At 38.4% G+C, this 22,912-nt stretch overlaps 1 long non-coding RNA gene across 2 annotated transcripts; it reads left to right on the top strand.

The window, feature by feature from the left end:
- Positions 50 to 21,912, top strand: LOC110400433. 2 transcript variants are annotated; one of them, XR_002439835.1, is made up of 4 exons: positions 50 to 174; positions 12,780 to 12,890; positions 20,688 to 20,805; positions 21,502 to 21,912. It is a non-coding gene; the product is annotated as an uncharacterized LOC110400433 (long non-coding RNA). The 2 variants fall into 2 exon arrangements; XR_002439834.1 differs by lacking the exons at positions 50 to 174; positions 12,780 to 12,890 and adding an exon at positions 20,019 to 20,174.

Genomic DNA, 22,912 nt, shown 5'->3' on the forward strand with positions numbered 1-22,912 from the left:
GAGCACCTGGTGGGAAGGCAGGGCCAACCCAGGGGAGCTCAGGTGCATGCAATGCCCCTGAGTGACCGGAAGGGGTGGAGCCTGGATCCAACCCTTCCCAGACCTCATTCAAGGGTTGGCAGCCAGGTAATTGTATCTTGCTGGAGGTCCCTGTCTACCTGAGGCCTTTCTAAGGTAAGCAGCTTCCTTCTTTTATTTCTGTGCCCATAGCTGTTGCATTTGAGCAAGTTCTCGCTTGCTCCAGCCTAGGACCTTGTTCCTTTGCTGTCATTGCTGTGCTTTCCATCGCATTACATCTGGGAAAAGTGAAGGTGTAGTGGAAGTTAGTAAGTACTTTAGTTCTGTATGGGGATGCAAGGGTTAAGGCCTGGGACTGCAGAACAGCTGGAGTAGGTTAGGTTTACAGGAAGGCAGCCCAGAGAAGGAGTGTGAACTGCCAGCAGGTGGCTGGGAATGGCCGAATAACTCAGTGGTGGGACTGGAAGAGCACTCTGTCTCATACTGTGATGCCTCAACCGATTTCAGCAAAAGCCTGTTTTTCTTTATGACATCAGACCTTTATCAAAGTTCATTAAAGTAAATTTCCTTTAAATATAATGAGCTCTGGATCAGGTCAGTGGTTGTTTTGACTCTGTTTTTGTTTTTTTGCAAGACCTCTTAAAGCTTTACCTTGTTATTTCTCTGATGAGGAGAAAGCTGGTTGAGCGTTAGATAGGCTTTGTGAGAGACACGGATGTGTACCTTGGAGTGCCTGCCTCCACGTCAAGCAGATGCTGTTTTGTTAAGAGAAGCTGCAAGCAGGCACATTTGGGAAGAAAGGCCTGGTGGGGTTTTTCTCCCTTCTACAGTAAGGGAAGTTATGCTGACAGAGACAGCTGCTCTTACCACAGCTGTGTTCTGCTGTGGCCTGCAGTTCTTTTCTCAGAAGTCCTAGTCTTTCAGAGGGGTGTACTTTAATGCACAAGAGGCCATCCCTGGCCCACAGAATGTGCATAGCGTAAGATGAGAGGTGACAGATGGATGCAGATAGGGAAGCAGAAGGACCCAAGATAGCGTGGATCTGGGAGCGCAGCAGTTTTTTCGGCATTTAATTGGTGCAGTGGTAAAAGAGAGTTCGAAGTAAGAATTTGAAGATAACAGGGTACCAAAGAGGTATTCTTAAAAAGCTTGTCCCAGGTGCGAAGGGCACTGTAGGGTAAGGCTCTTTGACTATCTAACAAGGTGGTGTTTGGCAGAATTGGAAGAAAGGTACTGAAGTAACCAAGCTGTGAGATGACGAGAGCCTGAAGAAGGCTTCTCAGTATGAATGGGTGGGAAGACTTTATCTCCTGCTCTGAGCTGTAAAGCTCTGTAACAGTTGCATGCAGCTATTCGGAAAGGACCTAGGTGGAAGTTGAAGATTTTGTTCAGATTCTGTTTGAGGGATGGGCAGGACAGCATTATTATCTGCTGTGGCTATGATGGGAGACCTAGTGTAAGATTAACTTGGAGAAAGTGTGAGGAGAGTAGGAGCTCTATTTCAGCCACTCTGGCCACCAGCTAGTTATCCAGAGGATGCTGCCAGAGTGGTTGAGAGTATGTGTACAGAAAGAAGCAAGGCTTGGGAACTGAGACAGTTTGTATTTCCATGTATGCGCTAGAGGAATTTTTGTTTGGTTAGAGTGGTATTTCTTAGAGTGGGGAGAGACTGATGAAGGACAAAGGCTCAAGGAAGTAGCAGCTTAGGTTGGAGACTTCAGATGCAGATGAGGGAGCACAAGGAAACAAAATACATGGCAGATCTTGAAGATCTGGCAGGTTGGATGGCACGGACACAGGGTTTTCTCCATTGAGCCCCTGCAAAGGCAAGGAGTTATTAGAAGTGAAAGAACATGTTAAACCTCAAGTCCAGGTAGAGAATCAAGAAGGGCGTTGGGCATTGCTGAGTGAGGCAAGCTGGGTGACTCAGTGGCTAGTGTACCTCAGAACAGTTTTGAGCAGAAAAGAGGAAAACAACTTCAGAAAGCATGTACCAGCATCATATGAAAGTGAATATGCTGAGAATTAGGTGGTAGTTAGGAAAACAACAGAGAGAGAGAGAATTTTTTCAAGACAGGAGATCTTTTAATTTGAAGGAATAAGCTGCAGCCAGAAATAATTCCCTCGTAACTAAAACATGGGCCATTAATATGGGCTTCTGTAGGTACATAGCTGTTTCCTCGTTATATTTTGCAGTGCCTTTGTTACTTGCCCAGATCAGGATGTAGAATGTTCAGATTTGTACTGACTCTCAGCGTTTGAGTTGCTTTGTTAGTAATAAAACCGCATTTCAAAAACAGATTTCTGTTCTTGTAAATGGACAAAAGAACCATCTGAGAATTTCTAAAACCGTGTAATAGAAAATACAGTTAAAAATTGGTATTTATTTGCATTACCACTAGCCAAATTTTTTTCACCAGGATGCAGTCCATTTTATCTATGGCACAGCAGTGCAGCCTTATTAATCTGGTGGATGCACTGCGTATCTAATATTTTCTGAAAAGATTCAGCACAGAGTACTTTCTAAAGAAAGAAAAACAGTGCTGACCTATTACAAAATAATTTTGGTAAACATTAAAATAAGTTTCTTGGCATTTCTGATAAAGCAAAATACTGCTTTAAGCTCACATATTGATTGTGACCTGGCAGTCTACACTGGAGTTTAATGACAGTAAGATAATAAACACTGACATGGATAAACTGTCACGATTTGAACAAAAGAAATCCCTGTCAAATTATAATTTTGTTGAGGATGGTGCATTTGGTGTAACACATACTAGTGTGCTGGTGGCTCCTTGCAGCAGTGTTTTTGCTGTCTGAGATGACGGAGTTAGTTCTGAGTAACTTTTTAGTTGTTTTGTTTTCCCCGCTTGATGGTGTACTGATCATTTTTATGTCACTGGACAAGCAAACATTCTTAAGAACAAAAGCTACATTTCATACTGGAGGTGCTGTTTTTAATACTTCATTTGTGGCATCATAAATGCCCCTGCCTGTGGCAGGGGGGTTGGAACTTGATGATCCTCGAGGTCCCTTCCAACCCAAGCCATTCTATGAAACAGAAGTAATTGTGTAGCATGATGACTGACTCGCATAGTGGGATCTGTATTACCCATGTGTTTGAGCTGGATAGGATCCAGTGCAGAAACTATGTACATATACATGACTTAGGTTTAATATGGAAATATTTGCAGGAGTCCTGATAGCGAGGCTCTGTTCAGAGGGTCTGGAAAAGATAATTACTTTCACTGTAGTTCAGCTGTGTTCCCCACTGATGTAGCAGCAGATGCTTGTTGTGTCATTAACTGCCACCCATCTCCCTGAGCAGTATGGATGAGTCAGAGAACTTCATTCACAGATTGATCCATCTTCTTGAGTCACTCAAATGGGGAGTCAGAGTGGCTGGGTGGTGGAGCAATGTCAGCATTTTTTGTGTTCTTGGCAACAAAACCAGGACTGCTTGAATCACTGTTTGGTAGCTTGATTACTTCTGATTAAATCTCTATGTTAAGGTTTCAGTGAACGTTCCTAAACTCAGTCTGTGAAAAATCAGGTAGTGTCTGTTTATCTCAGGTTTTTGTGAGCAGTATTACGTGAAATAAGGAAGAGTGATGTGAAGTGCATAGCCTGTTGATTGTGCTCCTGAACCGAATCTCTGTTTCATATTTCTATCACAGTTAAAAAGTGGAAAGCTATGGAAGGTTATAAAGTTCATAGAAATAATAGGAATCACGTTAGTCTCGTTTTCAAAAAATTATTTAAAAAAAGTAAGAGGTTTTCTTTTATATACATAGTATACTCATTTAGAAAACACAGTAAAATATTTCTGATTGTATACTAGGATGAAGTATGTATTTTTATACTGCCAGTAAACATTTCAGATATCTTTCTCAGGAACATAAATGATTGTATTTATTGGGTATAATTTAGAAAAATGTTTTGTTTGTCTATACCTTTCTTTTCTAGCAATATCAGAAGCTCAAGACACTGACCACTTTCTTTGACTTTTAAATGTTACATTGCCACTGAAACGTCCCACCACTGAACATTTCACTGATCCCCTTTTCTGTGCCATCTGTCTGATCTGGCCTCTTCCCAAGCAGTACTGCTTTCCCAGTAGGTATGGTTGTCCCGGTGCAAGGTTTTTCAGTGGGGTAAAGACAATCCACAAAATGTTCAGTTGTTTCTTTGGTAGTGGATACAAATACCATGCAGCCATGTACACATACAGTTTGTAGATTCTAAATGCATGCCAAGAAAAGTCTGTCAGAAACTCTGGCTTGTGCTCTGCTTTGTTGAAAAGCTGACTCCTAAAAATATTTGTATTTCCTGTCATTATGTTCTGTGTTAGTTTATTTTGACTATACTTTATTACAGTATCTGTGTACTCTCGCAGAATGTGTGCTTTGTAATCTGGCTTGCTGGTTAAAAAAAATATCAAGTTCCAGATCATACATGACATTGCAGAAGCATTAATTCAGCAATTTAGAAATAGTTGCCTTGTCTTAGAACTTCAACTTGAAATGTCTTAGGAAAGATAATGTATTTTAGAAGCTGAGCACTAGCCATGTGCCATTTAATGGGCTGTTAAGTTGCACACAAAATGACTAATCTCTTCTTGACCTATATATCAACAATGTTAGATTTATTTAAATTACATATTGTGATCACATATTGCTTTAGGTACAGCGTCATATATAAGGAGATCAATGTAGAAAATATATCCCATAGATCTAAGAAAATGCAGTGCATCATTAAAAATAAATATGAGAAAGCATTGTATTTTTACGTGCACAAGTGCATCAACTGTTAAAAAGGTGGAGAGGTCTCATTTCCCCTTCTTACTTTATGCTAGAATCACTTTCATGCCAGTAATTAAATAGTGCGTTTTATAGTGAGCAATTGTAATAAAAACCCATCAGACACTGACAACTTCCTTTAAGAGCAGCATGTTACATTATAGCCTGAACTATGTAGATCATCTCTGAACAGTGATAGAATTTCTTGTTGAAGAATTAACTCTTTGTGTCCCTGAACTTCTCACACACAGTCTTTTGCTTTTTGTTTGCTGTTGTATGCATTCACACATTAAAGGAGGCACACTACTTTTTTTTGGGGGGGGGGGGAAGATTCAGTGTGTTATGTTATGTGTGGTCCTAGTTCCAAGAAGTGATTTTCATCCACTCGACTGAACAAATGAACTTTCAGCTCACAGGATCTGTTGCTGTGTCAGTTCCTTCCAAATTCTTGATTAGGAGCTTGAAACAACTGTCTTCTCAGGCAGGGTGAACTCTGAGTGCTGTGCATGGTGGGCAGCATGTTTGGAGTTCAGCTGCAGTTTGAGGATACCCATGAAGGGTACTTCAAAGGTGTCTGTGCTATCTAAGTCTTCCCTAGGCTATAATTTCAAGACCTTCATTTCACAAACAGCCTTTCCCAATGCCCTGGAAGTACAGAGGTGTTACATCTGTTTAGCCTGTTCTGAATTGCAGAAATAGTGCTTGTAGCCTACGTTCATCTGACCTGAGCTGATATCTGAAAGAATAGTTGGGCAGTAGTAAAAGGGGAGCCATGAGTGGCTGAAATCAAGGCACTTGAGGACAATTTCACTCCAAAAGCAGAAATGATCAATGAAACTTGTATGTTAAACAGCTTCCTACCGAGTCTCTACCTTGATAATTTAAAGACCTTTCCCAGGAGAAACAGAAAATTTCAGTAGTAAATTTCTATAATGAGGAAGTTCTTCCTCTTCTTTTGGATGTCAGTATGTTCAGTACAAAAAACCAATTTATTAATTTTCCCAGTGCTACTGTGAGTTACTAATACACTCTGAAAGAATTATTTTTTCCCCAGTGATCTGCATTCTGTGTAACCTGCCGGAATTGTATCTGGATTCCATTTTGTGCCATTATAATATTCAGTTACTGCATTTTCTTTAATGAACACACACTCAACACCTAATTCATAGTGTGAGGTATAGTTTTACAACAAGATTATATTTATTACTCTGGAAAAATATTTGGAAAAAAACTACACAGCCTAACTTATATGAAAATGAACATATTCTCATGTTAATTCTACCAACTTCCTCTTAAGGAATTTACAAGTATGAAAATGGAGAGTCTGCTCACAGCATTGAAGTTTGCCCAAAGGCTGGGAAGCAGCTGAATTACTGGGTAGTATTAATATCGTGTTTTTACTGTGAAACAGATGTACGTTGCTGGATCTTTTTCCTGTGGCAAAAAAAAAAAGTCTTAATGTGTTATAGCATGTTAGGTATAAATGGAGTGTGATAGGCTCCAAACTTCAGCTGGCAACTTTGCCATCAATTCCTATGAAATGAGAATTAGGCTCTAAAAGAGATTCAGTGTTATTTAATGGCATAAAATGGGTCAGAAAACAGTCTTACTGACCAGAATGTGGAAATGAAAAACAACAGGTCTGTGATGTTAAGTATATTGTTTTGTGAGAAACTAGTTTTTGGATTAGCACTGTTGATATTGAGCCATGTTTTTGTAGATTTATGACTTGGTTCCTAAAAATAGGCTTCTGCATGGCATTTGGTTACAAGTGTATCGGGGAGATTTGGGTAAAGACATTTGGAGAGGGAGAAATGTGATTCACAGTGTTAATAACATACAAAATATTTACCAATGCTGGTTGCTTCTATAGGCCCTTAGTTTCCAAATTAATCTGAGAACTGATTAGCCTGCAGCATTGGATTTATCTTACTGTTCTTTTGTTTATGGCACTGCTGAGACCACTGCCCTGCCAAATCCCAAGGGGAAGTTGGCTGGAGGACTATTGCTGCTGGTGAGCCACACCTTTGCCTCTGCAAACCTTGGTAAATATTGCTTGTTCCATGATGAGTCTGACTACTCTGTGAGGAACTAATCTTTCCATGCAGGCTGTTCTTGCACTAGAAGATACAGTATATGGTAGCTATAATAATAGTTGTCATCTAGGAATGAATCCCTGATGGAAATTACGCCTGATCTTGCTGCCCTGTTTTGTTTCCCATGCAAGCATCAGTGCTGCTGAAGCTCTGTAGAGCACGGCTGCAGCATGGCCCACAGCCCCTTTTGCTCCTGTGCTCCTTGTTGCCTTTCCACAGCAGAGCTCAGTTTGGGTTTATCAATCTGAGTCGCCTCAGAAAAGCTCAGCTGTGCCTCTTAAAATCAAGCCATACAATTGAGGCCATCCCAAATGCTGCACCTTTCACATATGAATGAAGAAGGGACTTCAGTCAGCTGGACCACTAGGAGAAGCCGAGGCTGAGTGTACGGGGGTCAGTGTGTTAAGTATTTTACCCATTGAAAATGACCATGCTGATTCATGTTTTGAAATGCTGTGAAAGATAAGCTCTCCCCTGCCCTCCAACCCAGAGCCATGCGAAAAAATATGCTGAATAGCAAAGGCAGCAGAACAAGTTGGACACGCTACCCTTGCACTATGCAGACATCTGTGAAAATTTCATGCTTCCATGAGCAGATTCTCCAACGGGCTGAATTTGGCTGTTAGTCTTTTACAGAGCACTTCTGTTCCTCCTGTGCTTTTCTGGGGTATGTTGTTAATCGCCCTTGGTGTAAAGACATCGAAAGATGCAAACTAAATAAAATATCTAAACAACAGGAGGGGGCAGGCTTAAACTGGTAGAAAGTGAGAAAATCAAACTAGCTGTAAACCTGGAAATGCTGTTCTCAGCTCCTAGCATGTGCAGGAAATGCAGCACATATGGCACAGAGAATCACCTGGAGCTAGGCCTCTTTGTTGCACCTTGGCACAGGAAGAGCAGGAGCAAAACAGAGGTGCAGATATTAACCCTCCATTGTCTGCTGTCTCGTAAGGATCAGATTAATTCAGTCGTGATATGTGGTTTCCAGATTACATATACAAGACATGAAAAATAGAATAATTACTAAATGCTCTTTGCTGTACTTAAGTGTAGATAACAGTGCATTTTTGTTGATTAAAAACTTCCAGTGTCATTCTTTCTAATGTTTAAGAAGAAATGCATATGAATTTAATTGTACCTTCTGGAAAAGTTTGATTCTAACAGTGTTTCTGATGCTCTTTGCGAAAGCTGTTTCTGATATGCTTCTGAGTGAGCGTCTCAGTGTGCCTTAGAATCACTGATGAATTGATGAGGCTTTAGATGAAGACAGTGCAAGTATGGCAGCATATCATTATGCAGAGGAGTAGAGTAAAGCAAGAGGATGTAAATATTTGCTACATTGACCTGGACAGTGCTTTTTACTGTTCATAGTGTACTTGTCAGGAAAAGGATCTTTGAACAATTGACACCATCCCTAACTTTTGCTCAGAGCTGGCAAATGATTTTCTCAGAAAAAAATGAAAGCAAGTTGAAAAATGAACCAGAACATCTGATACTGAGTATTTAGCAACATTTCTTTTTTTTTTTGGAAATGAAAAATTGGTCTTTGAGAATTTAAAAACAAAAAGATTTCTGAGGTCTGGGGTTTTTGGCATGACGTTTTTCATTTATTTGGGGGGAGAAGAGAGGGATAAAGAATCTTCAGAATGAAACAAAATACTTTAGGGTTGATGCTAACCCATATTTTTTTAATTCAAGAGACCCTCCTCAGAGCACCGAATGCTGCTGCTTCTGCCTCCCTTCCTGCTCCAATTTTTGTGTGTGTCTACTTTACCACAGATGTCCTTGACACCACCACATACATGCCCTGGCTGTCACAGTAATGCTCATACACCTCAGGGCAGTTTTGTGACATTTCCTGGCACTTTCTCAGAGTTTAATGATTTTTTTTAAAGGTTGCTGTATGGTGAAGTGGTGTTATCATTCTGATATATAAACTGTATACAAAATAAGATTTTACACCTTTATTTAAAAAAAAAAAGTAATGCTTTAGCAATGTAGTGAAGTCTATGATGCATGAATTGTCAGAAAACTAGTGCGAGACAAGGAAAGCAAGGATCTTTTGGCTGTAATTAGCTGAAGCTGGGGAGTCAGTTGGAATTCAGTTAACTGAGTCTCCTATAATCATTTTGTTGCTGCTAGATTAGATCTAGTGCACTGAAATTGATTTCAAACTTATCAAGAGAGATGAACATTCAACTATAAGCAGGTGAGAGAGGCTGTCTCTGCCTGAGTAGGCTGATTTTAACAGACACAACTTTTGTGCTCTGCTCTGACCTCTGGGTAGAATGCAACTAAAAGGTCTAGAGCTGTTTCAGTGCTTCTTTTTTCCTGAGCTAATATACACTGTGACAACATGGGATTTTTGGACCCAAGCTGCCCTGCACAGGACTGCCCTGAAACAGAGAGCAGGACTTGTATCTGGAAATCAGAACAATCGAATTTTCACAGAAGGCATTTCAATGAGGACTTAAATTCTTGAGTCTGACCCTACTGCTGTGTTCTCACTTTTGTGGCTGCATTGAGCTTGCGACCTGATGCCAGCAACTCTCTTCCTGGAGAGATAAAGTCACTACATTAGCAGGTTTGCATTCAACAGTACCCAGCTTTTACTACTTTTGTTTTATTTTATTGCAATGAGTTTTATTGGTGATAGGTGGATGGCTGGACTGGATGATGTTGTAGGTCTTCTCCAACCTTGGTGATTCTGTGATAAATGTATTGGGGACTGCATAAATTAGGAAAATGAAGGTGAGACCTAATGTGCTGATTTTGAGATCTGATAGCTTAATGGAGCAAGAGTTACTGGAGGACAACTGGTTCTCTGACATCCCCACTACAGAGTATGGGAAAGATTCCCAGAGCACTCTCTGAAGGGGCAGATATGGGGCAAATGTATTACTTCAAATGCCTATACAAATTCCTGAGTGAGTGCCCTAGTTTCTGTATGGTAGAAGGTACAAGGAGCGGCCTTGCCAACACTATTTTATGAATTGCACCAAAGCCAAAATTTTGTAGCTAGCCCAAACCATTTATTAAGTCAGCAATTATTTTTTTATTTGTCTCAATCTTTGTTTTTTAGCAAATATACCTATTTCTCTAGTGGAGAGGGAGGCATTTTCTGCTTTTAGTGGCACGTGAATGGAATACCATTCAGCTTGTGTAGGCCAAAGCCAATGAAAGTGACTGAAGTCAATTTTCCAGAAGTCACCAAAATAAAATATTTTATAGGTGAAAGAGGATAAAAGAAGTATCGCCTCTAACTCTCTGCTGTTTCCTAAAGCTTTTCACACCAGGTACTGACCCCAGTTGGAGAAAATAGTCTGGGAGTCAGACAGGGGGATGTTCTGTGTAGATGATCAGCCGTGTGAGTGATGGTTTCATGGGAGTGTGTCAACGGTTAACGGGCGTTCAGCCCATGACAGAGTGGGAAGGGAAACAGGAAAGCAAACACAGCATACTGGATTACAACAGGTTGGTAAATGCTTTTGTTCATTACATGGGGAGTGATCTATGAGCAGAGGAGAGGAAGCGTAAGTAGAGCGTTTATTTAACATGAGGATGCCAACATTTAGATAGCATGCTGCAAGTACAAAACTGGCCTTTTGCACTGACATAGAACTGAAAGGAAGAACAGTTTATTTCTTTTTAACTTACTGGTTTTGTTTTTTATTCATGCAAAATTGCAAATAGGTAAACAGCTTTCTAATTATAGGATGCACCAATGCTAATAGTGAATTAAATATTGACATGAAAGGCCAAATTTTTTTTTCTTATAGACAAGAATATCTAAACTCTTCTAAATTATTTCCTCTCTGCCTGTTCACGAGTAGGGCCTGGCAGATAAATTCTACTAATTCACTTTCACAGACAGTAACTTTTTAGCTCTTCTGCAGAGAAGTTGAGGGGAGAATGACACCTTTTACTGTCTGCTGCTACTATCTTTGAAGTATTTCACTGCAAGTGAAATATTGAGAGTTCTGTAAAATTGAGAATTATTTTCTTAAATCCAGAATCCTTTCTCAAGGAGAAGACTAGTGCAGTTTTCTGACACTGTCTTGCCTGGCATATTTTGCCTGGCAGCATAAGATGATACACAAGGACAAATGCAGGAGGTGAGGGGTAAAAGATTTATACCCCTAATAATGCCAGCGCACCTGTTTTCACTTATTAATGCATGGCATAGTCCAGTATAACTTGGGCCTATATTCTTGTAAAAGGAAAAAAAAAATCCAGACTTCTCTGTTCTTACAGTGTTAGCTCACGGGACCACTAGGCTGACAGGGCCTATTCAAGTTTATGAATATATGTATGTCCTGTGTTTAACAGTAATTGTATAATGAGGAGTACAGTGTTCAGCTTTGCTTTTTTTTCCTGAAAAAATGAGAAGACAGACTTTATATTTTCATGTAACAATAAAATCTTTGTTTTTCTCAGTATGGTTGTCTCATGGGCCAACTCAGTCATCTCTGTACTGTCACTTTATCTTTTTATTCTAGCAAATCCTCTCACTGATTTTAGGAAGGCTAGTTTCAATGCTTGATCATACGTGAACTGACACAACAGCCTGTAGCCTATTTTGATTCCTGTAGCTTTTTGCCAGTGCAACTTATAACAATTCCTATGAAGTTGTCACAATCTGTTCTATCAAAATTACTTACAGATCCTGTTGTTCAGGGATCATTGGAATGATAGATTATTACAGTCTCTCTTGCTAATGTGTGCTTAGGGAGTCTTTCATTTACACGATAGGCTTATTCAATTTTTGGTGAAATGTGGTTATTATTCTCACACAGAAAGCACGTGCTCAATCTAGTTATGGCTTGCTTATTAAAAAAAAAAAATGGATAGAATGCTTTCTCTTTGGAGAGTGATGTTATGGATTAGGGAATCAAAACTTTTCTTTTAACCTCAGGAATTTCCTTTGCCTGGCCATGTGAAGGACTGACATTTTTTCACTTCACTGAGCTGTGAAGAGGACTGGCAAAGAGTCTGGCTGCCACAAAGGCAGATCAAGGCATGTTTTGTGGCGCAGGGTGACTGGAAATCATGGGAAGCACACTGGGAAAAAATGTAGTCTGAATCTAGCTAGTTTTTATCTGTAGCATTTTTATTGAGCCCTTTGAAAGGAGTACAGTAGTATGTTAGCCTCTTGGTTATATAATGTCTTTTCTTGTTAAGTTATCTGTGCTGTGACTGAGTCACAGTGGGTGAAGATGTAAAACAGAGGCAGAAAAACAGAAGAGAATTTGAGGTGTGATCTTGTAAATGTTTGTTTCCGTCTCTAAAGGAACTGCTCATGGTAGTAGGATATAACTGCTTAAGTAATTGTGACTAATGTTGATACCTGTGCTTCAGTCTGGAGCCTCCTATGAGGGAGAACACAATCTGTGAGGGATGCAGAGAGATCTCAGGGACTGCTTTTTTCATAAACGGAACATCCAGTGTCAGGGCTGCTGACTGCACTTTATGCAGTGTCTGCTGTTTAGGGTCTTATGTTCTCATGTACTTTTAGTTTCAGCCAGGCATGTGAAACCACATGCCTTAGAGAAAGAAACTAAATGGACTGTATCATTCAATTTCAGGGGATTTATCCACCCTATCTTGTCATTTTTACTTACACTGGTAATCTTTATTTACACATTCTTAATTTGAAAGGGATTACTTGCATTTATGTTAATGTGTGTAACAGGTACAGGATTAATTCCTCTATTTGTCAGCAGTGCCAAAAGTGACAGAGTGCAATAATTTGGTTACACTTCCAGTTATAATCTGAAATTAAAGAGCTTTATTTTGGAGCTGTTGCTCAGAATAGTAAGTATTGGTATTTGTAATTGAATTCTGAGAACTTTCTGTGTGTTCATAGTGCAGGAATCTCTGTCATTGAGATTCACTTGGCAGATGAACGATCACCATTTGGGAAACTGTATTAAATCCTGTATTTCAAGAGTCAGTAGGACTGGAATCTGCTTTTCAGGTAAAACATTTAATATATTCTGTATTTTAAAATTCTGTACTCTGAGAATTGCTAACCTAATTACCATGCTAAGAAACATTTGATAAATATTTGAGTGCATGCTGTGATTAATTTGTATTAGAAATATGGTTTGATCTAGTGTAATTCATGTTGGTGGGACCACCTGATGAGGCAGGCCCTGATCCTGAATAACTGCTCCAGGCAAACCTCCAGTAAAAACATAGCTGCCCGGACTAATTTTCAGGATTGGGTGCTAAGTTTCAACATAATACGAATAAGAATTGTAGAATGAAAAGAAATCATGCTGCAGCCAATCTGTTTTCCATACCTATAGTGTTTGTTTTCTTTTTCTAGCTTTGTAGCTCTTCTTGTTTGCTTGATTGTGTTTGGTGCATGTGCTGCTTTTAGCCTTCATGTAGTTGAATAGAAAACATTGGGAAATGCATTATTTTGGCAAACATTCCTTCTTCAGCACTCTCAAATTTTATGATGAAGTTTTCTTTCGCATGGACTAAATGTCTCAGAAAATTTTAAAATAGTGAGGAAAAACTCTTAAAAATATGGACAAATGAGACCTATATCCTCAGCTCCAAATACAATCTGAAAATCTGTTTACACCACAGCCTTGCAGTAGGTTGAAAACAAGATGTGTCTTGTATCTGTCATTGTGGTTGAAAGTAACTTTATATTCAGGGAAACTCCAGTACTGTAGCTTGTTTGACTAAGAAGCAGTGGTAGACAGTGGATGTAATCCTGTTTGCTCACAGTGAGTGAAACTATATAGATTACGTCTGTGAAACAGGGAATGCAAAACTGTTTTCTCATCCAAGTGTCTGGGCTTTTTTGGAATCCAAATTCTTTCCTCCATGGCCAGCTTCATCACTAGTCTTAGGAAGGTGACTCAGGGCTCTGCCAACATGCTTTATAGGGACTATTCAGGATCACAGCAGACATATTGGCTGCCAGTTTATTATGATTTTAAATCCTTCTATTTGTTTTTTTTCCCCTTGAAATTACATAAAGGATAATCGCAGTCTAGCCTTGCGTAAAGACTTCAGGTTCTCATTTGTATTAGGTATTTCTAGTGTTTGTATTTTGTAAACTGTTGGGTGGGATAAACTGTCTGCAGTTGCACCAACGCTTGTAGCTGTGTGAGAGACAGCTTGATGTCTGGAATGAAACATGAGTACAAAAATAGCCTGGTTTGGAGAAAGCACTTTAGGAGATACACAATTAAGGAGGAAGTAAAAAAAAAAAAATATATTTTTTTAGGTAACAAAAGTCTGCCAGTGGACTGCAGTTCTGTTGGAAGGAACACAACAATTAAGGTGTAGATGAAGAGACTATGAGCCTAACAGCTCACCTGTTGTTCTTATTTATATCAGATGGTCTATTAGAATAGATTACTTTTAAAGACAAAGTATCCTTGTTCTATAACTGCAGGCACCTTGGTTATTACTTAAGATACAGAAACACTGTAGAAGATCAAGGAAATGATAGGTGAAAAATCACAGGAATAGTTTGACATTCCAATAAAAATAAGGGTTTCTATTGAATGAACAATAGGCAGTCTGGTAGAGTTAGATAATTGTCTTAGCATCATTTATAGCTCAAGTTAGACGAGAGGATTTAGGAAATTGAAATAGATATGTCCAAATATTTAAATGAAGAGCAAGATTTGCATATTTTTGATGGCAGAGTCATTCATTATTCAAGACGTGCTCATCTGCAATAGAAAAAAGACCACCACCATAGACTACAGTGATAAAAAGCAAGGGCAAAATTTGGCTGTGACTCAAGGGCAAAAGACTAATCTTTCTTAATTTGTTCTGAATCTGGATTTGCAGAATTCAGTTTCTCTGTGTTCTAAGAAAATGTCCTCAGCTACTGAAAGTCAAAGTAATGTCAGATCACAAAAACAGGAGAAGCTTTAAAAAGATGGTTCTTTTAAAGAAGTGATTCTAAACTCCCATTGAAAGAAGTACAAAATATAAATGATACCCAGACCCTGTATTTTTTGAGCTGCCAAGGAGTTAGCTGAAAACTCACGTAAAAGTCAATGGGAGTGATTAAAATCAGTGGGAGCTGTGTACCTTGATCTCATGTAAACCCTTGAAATTTTGAAGAAAATGACAATCAAAATAGTGAGGAAAAATATAAAGTAGTGGAGTAGGTAATATATGAGTAAATGAGCCAAATATCTAACAAAATGAAAAAGATGATGGAAAACAGATGATGGATGGAAAAGAGATGGTTGAACACGTAGAGTTATGTAGGACTCTAAGGGAAAATTCACAGGGTTTCAGAAAATACAGTTTCATGAGAAGCTAAAAGAAAATGGAAAGGAAGTCATCAGGTATAATTGCTGTAAGGAACAGCTTCCTGCTGAGTCTGGACAAGTTTACCATCAGCACTGTACTCTGTACAGCACAGCACTACATCCAAAGGAGTACAATGAACATAAAAGCAGGTGTATCATAAAATCAGGAGTTAGGAGAAGGGGTTTGTGTATGCATTCAGACATGCCCTGTGTCATGTAGAACAGATGGAACAAAGAGAACTGAGGGGGGGAAACAGGGAAACATGGGAGAAAATGGACACTGTGCTGTTGCTGAGGGGGGCAGGAGATGATTGATAGAATATGGCTGACAGGAACATACATGGGTTCTCGTACACTCACTCTCTGCATAAGACTGATTCTGATGAAAATAATCAGCCTACTTTCTGTTTGTCATCAACTTTTACCAGCACTGGGACAGGCTAGGTTTCCACAAGCATTGCAATTTATCAACCAGGAATGTTCTGCAAAATAACTCAGTAGTCCCATAAAAAGAATTACAGCAAAGCACAGGGCTTTCTCTGATATGAGCTGTTGATTCAAGGTCTGTATAATTCACTTCTGTTACTTAAGTTTCCAAGTCCATGGTGGGAAGCTTCAGAAGAAATAGAGGACCACTGCCATCCACATTCTTTTTACTTGGCTCAGGTGCTTATGATTCTTAGAAAATCTTGCCCAAACCAAAATGGGTGAAATCTCTCTCCTCAAAAAGCTCAAGTCTGGAAATCACCTTCTAGAGAGACAAGCAAATACAGAAAGAGTTGTTGCTAAAATTCTATTTGTAAACATCAAAAGACGACAAGGTTTTTTAATGGATGTGAAGACTGATAGCGAGATATTAAACTAATGAAGCTCACCGGTTGTTCATATCTATGCAACAGGTGAAGTGGAGTAAATTTTTTATTTTATTCTGGTGGTGAGATTGGGCTGTGATCTCAGCCTGTAAAGGAAAATCCAAATTAATTGAAGACTATGTACTTAATTCTAGGAGCTATGCAGTGTAGCATATTGCCAGATGAAGGAATTAATTGTTAAAGCTTTTCAGATCCAGGAAGAATGTCCTCCTTCAAGGAAATTCAGAAACGATGAAGCCAATGTAGCTGTTACATCAGGCAGAAGACTCATACCACAAGAAGTTCCAGTTTTTATGGATGCTATATTATTAGAATTGTGATGAGCCACAGAAAGCCAAGACATAAAGCTGCAACAAATAGCTAATGGACAGTGCACAAACCTGTTGAACTGTGAATTGCTTATAGTCAACATATATATTTAAAATTACGTACTTAGAAATTTCACCACTAAATTAAGCTGTCTTTAGGCTATAAGGAATATATTTATAAGCAGTGTTTCCCAGGTTGTCAAAATTGGTGATTTAATACATGGGCTATCTTTGCAGCTGTCTAGGAATTCAGAAACACAGTTTGGTGTCATTGAGAGTCTTCTTAAGCTTGTGAAATAAATAAACTTTGTAGCTTACAAAAGTAAAAGCTATTGCTCTGAACACAAAACAAAAGAAACAAAACAACAGATCTACAAAAGAAACAGAGCAGTTTGCCAGAAGGACAAACAGCAGGAGGACACAGGTAAAGGTTTTGAATAGATGCCAAAAACTAGAAGGCACAACAGAGATAAATAAAATACACAGTAAAGATGCAATATAATAAAATACTGTAATTTGGGCTGTCAGCATGACTGTAGTGAGGTCAGAATAGAAGAAGTGAGTTAGCGTTTATGAGATATTTAACCACAAACTGTCAGAAATGGAGGCTGCTGCTGGTAATACATATTCAAATACTGCAAACATATTGTTGGAAAAAATGATATAAAATCATGCTATAAACTTTCTGGTTGCATTTCCTGAATTTGTCTACAAGGCGTCTGCAATTTGTCTGATGCAGAGTGGATTTACTGGTTTCTGAAGCTTCAGTGCCATTTCCCACAGAATCACAAGAACAACAACAACGTTCACACAACAATGAACAAACTGGATTGTCACAGACTGAGCATGCAGGTGTACATCTCCTAATAGCTTTTTACCAAGGTCAGCCAGATTAGGAGAAGAATAATTCTTGCTGTCTTGATTCCTCGAGATCTCTGGAGTAATTTTGATCTCTGGAAAAACTATATGCAGTGCTTTAGTATGTCTCTCCTCCTCTTTTCTGCCAGAATCGCTTCTTCAGGGCATTGTGCCACAGACTTTTTGACCCATTCTTGCAGTAAAAGAGCTAGTGAAGTCAATATGTTAAAAAAAAAAAAAAAAAAAGCACCAATTCCTGGCCACAGCTGCTTGTGAGACCTCAGCACAGTGTTTCGTATACAAATCACTATTCCAGTGTCATGCAGTTTGGAATAGATCTACAATGGTTTGTGCATCCATCCTTTTTCCATTCTTCCCCTCAAGAACCTTGCTCCTTCTTATAGAGATTTTTGGGCAGTGTTGTCCAGTCTGATTTCTCAGTGGTGTGAGATACGGGCTTTTCACAGTGCTATTCCAGCCACCATTCTTAACTGTCCTGCAGAACCCCTCCTAAAAATCAAGCAAACAAAAAGCCGATTCTAATAATTAGTTATACATAAATATGCAATATGAATTATTCATATATATAAACAGTTATATTTTCTTGTTTTTCTCACAGTAATACTGCAAGTAGCTAGATTTTTCTATTATTTTTGTTCTCCTAGATTTAATTTTTATTAGTTTTTGTATTAGCTTTATTATTGTGCCCATCACTCAGTTCTTAGTAATCTCCTCAGCCTTCAAGCCACAGCATTTCATGCAACCCATTAAGATTGCATGGGAAGATAAATGAAAAATAGAATTCCATGCAGATTCATGATGTGATTTCTACTTTACTTTTGAAGCCAAAAAAGGAAAAAAAAAATCAGTAAGATAGTAAGAAATGACTTTAACAAAATTTGTAAAGCAATCTTCCCTGGGAAAAATGCATATTTTAGAGTAATATAGCTTAGAATTAAATAGCAGTTCTTTTATCTGTTTTTCAATGAATTTTCTACAGACTTGCGGATATTTGATAATTTACTGGAAAGGCTTGCTATCACTTCCAGCTTTTATTCCAATTTTGCTGCTTTTTGGTCTGTGCTTGATGACTAAATTACATACTACAAAGAGATCTTTGAGAATCGAAAACAAAAAGTAGGGGGAAATTTCCCTCTCTTTTATTAATTTAAATTTTGTTATTTTATCTATAGTTAATTTTATTACATTATTAGTTTTAGTCCTCTCAATTTTTATTTAACTGACATAATTTATTATCACTTTTTTTTTTGCGCAGAGATATATACTTTATTTGCAGTGATGCTGACAAAAGTTTTAAGTAATTGATTAGGCATTTTCCTTTGGGTTTTTTGTCTTTACAGTTTCATATGTAATCTCAGAACAGTAATTTTCTTTGACTGTTTTCTGAACTATACTGACTGATTCTCTCTCTTAAATGCCATATATTCAAAGGAGCTTTGTTCCAAAGGCTTCTTTTGTTTTCTGTTGTGCAGTGTTTTTAGTATTACAACTGTTCTGCAGGTATATTGCTGTGCCTGCTATAGGGTATTTATTTGCTCCTAACAAGAGGAGCAGTGTTTTTTCTGCTCATCTTTGCAAGCTGGTGATAGAAACAAGAAATCATTCCTTCTTGAAAGAAAGATAAAAATGCGAAGAACAGCATCTTCATTTGCAAGCTAGCAATTACTAAGGTAAAAGAGGTGAAATTTTGTCTGGTTAATAACACTTTTCCTAAAGTAATCAGAAATTCAGGCAATATATTCCCACGCATATTGAAATTAGCCAAATGACAAGGAAAAAGCTGAACAGAATTCAAAGTAAACATGCAGTGGATTTTTTGCTGATCTTTTCAAAATCCTGACTTGGCTTTTGTAACGTGACTCATTTTCATGCATTGTCAGTTTTTGTACTTCTTGCTTCAAAGTAAAGTCAAAGTCAGAAGTCTTGAAAGGTTGTGAAAGAGGCAGGTTCTTGTGGTATTCCTAGCTTGATTACTAGCAGATTTAGTGAGAATGTCATCATCTAGCTCATTTGGAGGAGAGTTGCTGTACTATTTGGAGGATCAGTAATGTTTTGCCAATCCTTTTGGCCAATATACAAGTTTTGGAAGTTAAATATTCTGAAATTCCCTCTTTACTGATCAAGTTTTTAATGATACCTATTGCCTATGGAGAATAAGAGAGTTGGAATTAAGTGTAAGGCAGGCTATTTCTCTCCACATTAGGATTTGGAGAATGAGATACTATAAAAAGGAATGTGACAGAGTAGCAATAGTAGCAGGAAATAGGGAGATTTTAAAGGCAGATGAACCAAAACGCAAGTTCTGGGGGCTGCTGAAATGTTTATGAGAAGTTTAAAAAAATACTTGAAATCTGAACACTTCTTAATTTGAATTTCAATGAAATAAAATTATGTTGAACCTCCACTTTAAAATGAATGTGCAGATGCTCAGAATTCTTAATTTTTTCCACAACTAAATTACTTTCTGATGAAATTCAGTGAGCAAAAAACTTAATAAAATGGAATTATACAGCAATTCAATCAGCTATATCCAGTTCTTCAGAATCCCAATGGAAAATAATTACAGCAGAGATTGCCTAGATGTACAGGAAAGCTGATGGAAGCAAGTACACTTTGGCTCTAATTCCTGTCTCTAAAACCTCAGATCTGTGCGTATTCCTGTGCTCATAAAGTCTCATAGGAAACTCTTCATTTTTATAAACCACTCCATGAGTGTGAATCATACTCATAACTGTCCTCCTTGCTGATTTCATTTTTCCTAGTTTGTCTGATTTCTGCTGGGATGCTGTCAAAGAGAAGGAAACTTCTTCATAAAATGTGGGGGAATGTGTTCTCTGCACGAAAAATCTCAAGACGGAGTAATTGGCTATCTTGGCGGTTAACCAGATTCCAGGGTGATCTTAACGTAAGTGTCACAGACCTGCGTGGTGACAGAACAAATGAGCTCTCATAGGTGTTTCCTCTTCATGGGTCTCGTGACTACGCAACAGTGCCTTTATTTGTGTCTGTAGCCCGCTCTGCTGTAGTGTCATCCATACGTTTATTGCTGGAGTTCTGCCCAAGGAACACCCTGCAAGTCTCCAGGCTTCCTTTCTGTGGCCGGTCAGAAAAGCCATTGGGATTTGTATGCAGGCTCTGGACTTGGCTGCAGCCATCAGAAGGCCTCATTCTTTCCAGAGTGATCGATGTTTCACAGAGTGGGGGAAATGAAAGCATCCCCCTGGAGCACCTGAAATCACCCACACCCAGTGTAACTTGTTGTATGGAGCCCTTGGGAATTTTGCCCAGGGATGGAAGGCTCTGGATGGGAAGCTGCTGCCCCTTGGTCAGTGAGAGCGGATTTGTTTTTACGTGCAGCTTATATGCTGGTAAAGTTGGCAGTCTATCACCATAAATGTTTCTGTTTATTTAATTTAAGGAATGGATGTGATGCACTTCATAAAATCATGCCAGTGACTTCAGGCAGTTTAAAATAGTCTCAGGGGTTACGAGAGGCTTCTCAGGCACAGAATGCAGTTTCAGCACATCAATCATCCGTAAGTATTGCTGTAAAGCATTGTACAATGGGGCTGAAGTTATAGCTGTACTGGGTACTTAAAATGACATTGAGGTGAAGTCTCTTTTGTTTCTGTAGAGTTTTGTAGATAGTGGAAACAAAACCTATTTTGCAAAATGAGAGAGCAGTGGAATGGATGGATTCCTACACAGTCTCTACATCTTCTCTGTACACTGGGCCTCACTGTAGTCGTTCTCTGGAATTTGGACTGTGTGAGACAACTTTAATCTGAAAGCAGCACAGTAGTAAATTTCAGTATATGATATTTAGGATTGTTTTTATTAAAAACAATTTAGTTTTAGCAATTACCTTGTTTCATGTTAAAAATTCTTTTTTTGCTCTAGAGATAAGGGCAAGATAAGTATCAGATTTCGTGCTTTTACTTCAGTACAAAAAAGTGTAACAGGATCATGTATTTGCACTATACCTGTCCCCTGAGAAACATTAGAGACTGAGATAAATGCTATTTCGATTTCATTTTATAAGCAGATATTATACATGTGACCTAGAGGAAGTGATTAGAACATAAGAATACTGATGGCAAAAACTTCATGCTCTTGCTTTCAGAAGGCTGATGAAAATTCTGCTTCAGTAAATTACACAGGATTTACTCATGATATGGTTCTTAGTGTCTGATTGCCTTTTTCTGAATAACAGAATGTTTGTGATTCTGCAGCTTTCTGCTGTTTCTGCAAGAGATGGAATATCTTGATTTGAAAACATCTTTCTAACACAAAGCAGTTTCAGTGCTCTTGTATTTTGAGAAGACTTTACAAGGTAAATAAGGAAGGTAAATAAGGGAGATTCTTTTTTGACAGTTGTGTGTGAATATAAAGACATGCTAGAAAATTGACGTACCTATAAATAATCTCTTCAAATCTTCAGCTAAACTAAACCAATATCAAACTGTATTCAAATATCTTGTCTGCTGGATGGTTGTTACTCTGTAGTTAATTGTACATTGTAGTCTTATTGAGTGTATGCATGTTTTTCTTTGAATACAAGCAGGTGACTCTTAATGCGTTATTTTGTAAATGTATGGACAGAACAAATTCCTCCCATCAGGAAATCTGTGAAATCAAGTGTAAGTGGCTTATAACACTAATAACACTCATAACGCTAATGCTATGTTAAGTTTCATTACCAAGTGGCTTATAACACTAGGAACAGATGATGAAACTTACCTTAGTGGGCTGAACAGAGTGGTTTTTAGGGACCAGAATAAAATCATTTGGTGATTTTAGTCCAGCTCCCAAAGATGTATGATGACAAAACTATTGTCATTACTGGAGTGAGTACTGACCGGGAGTACTGCAGCTTCTGCTGCAGAAACAAAGAAAACAGTTTCCTAATTGGATGACTTCTTGCTGATGGAAAGAGCAGCCCAGGAATCCTGCAGACGTGTTGGATTTTTCGGTAAAATTTAATACAGAACCATAGAATGACTTAGGTTGTAAGAGACCTTCACGAGCATATAATTCCAACTCCATCATACTTTTTAATCAAAGGTATGGTGCTGGATTGATTTTAGGTAAAATGGTTCTAGTCTGCATACGCACAGCCAGTAAAATAAATTTTCCTGGGTTTAAACAGGTTGTTAGATAACAAGAGCAAGCTGGTATAATCCAGTTTGAAAACAATGTCCACTGTCAGAATTATGCCAGTTTGGCTGTCTTGCCTGTGAATGAGAAAATGAGAACCTGGCTGTTTCACATAGAAGCTGTGGCAGAAAGACAGGGGAGAAGCTGCGGTATAGAGAAACTCATCCTGCTCTTGCACAGTCATCTGTCTTAGGAACAGAAACGTTTGATTTTCCAAAGTATACTGGCGCATTTTGTATGTACTCAAAGCCAGATTCTCTACTAATGTATAAATATGATGCAGATTCCACTGGTTTACTATGAATGTGGGTATTTTCATGGACTAAAAACCTGATACTAGATGTTTTTAAAACTCCAAGTTTGAATACATTTGATTTTTGTCCTTTTTTGTAGCCTTTATCAAGGTTTCTTGACTAATAGAGTGAACAAAGAAAATATTCAAAAATATTTTTATAATGTTAGAAAAAGTAAGTTGTTCTTGCTCTG

The sequence above is a fragment of the Numida meleagris genome, chromosome 5 (genome assembly GCF_002078875.1).
Source record: "Numida meleagris isolate 19003 breed g44 Domestic line chromosome 5, NumMel1.0, whole genome shotgun sequence".
In the NCBI taxonomy this organism is placed as follows: domain Eukaryota; kingdom Metazoa; phylum Chordata; class Aves; order Galliformes; family Numididae; genus Numida; species Numida meleagris.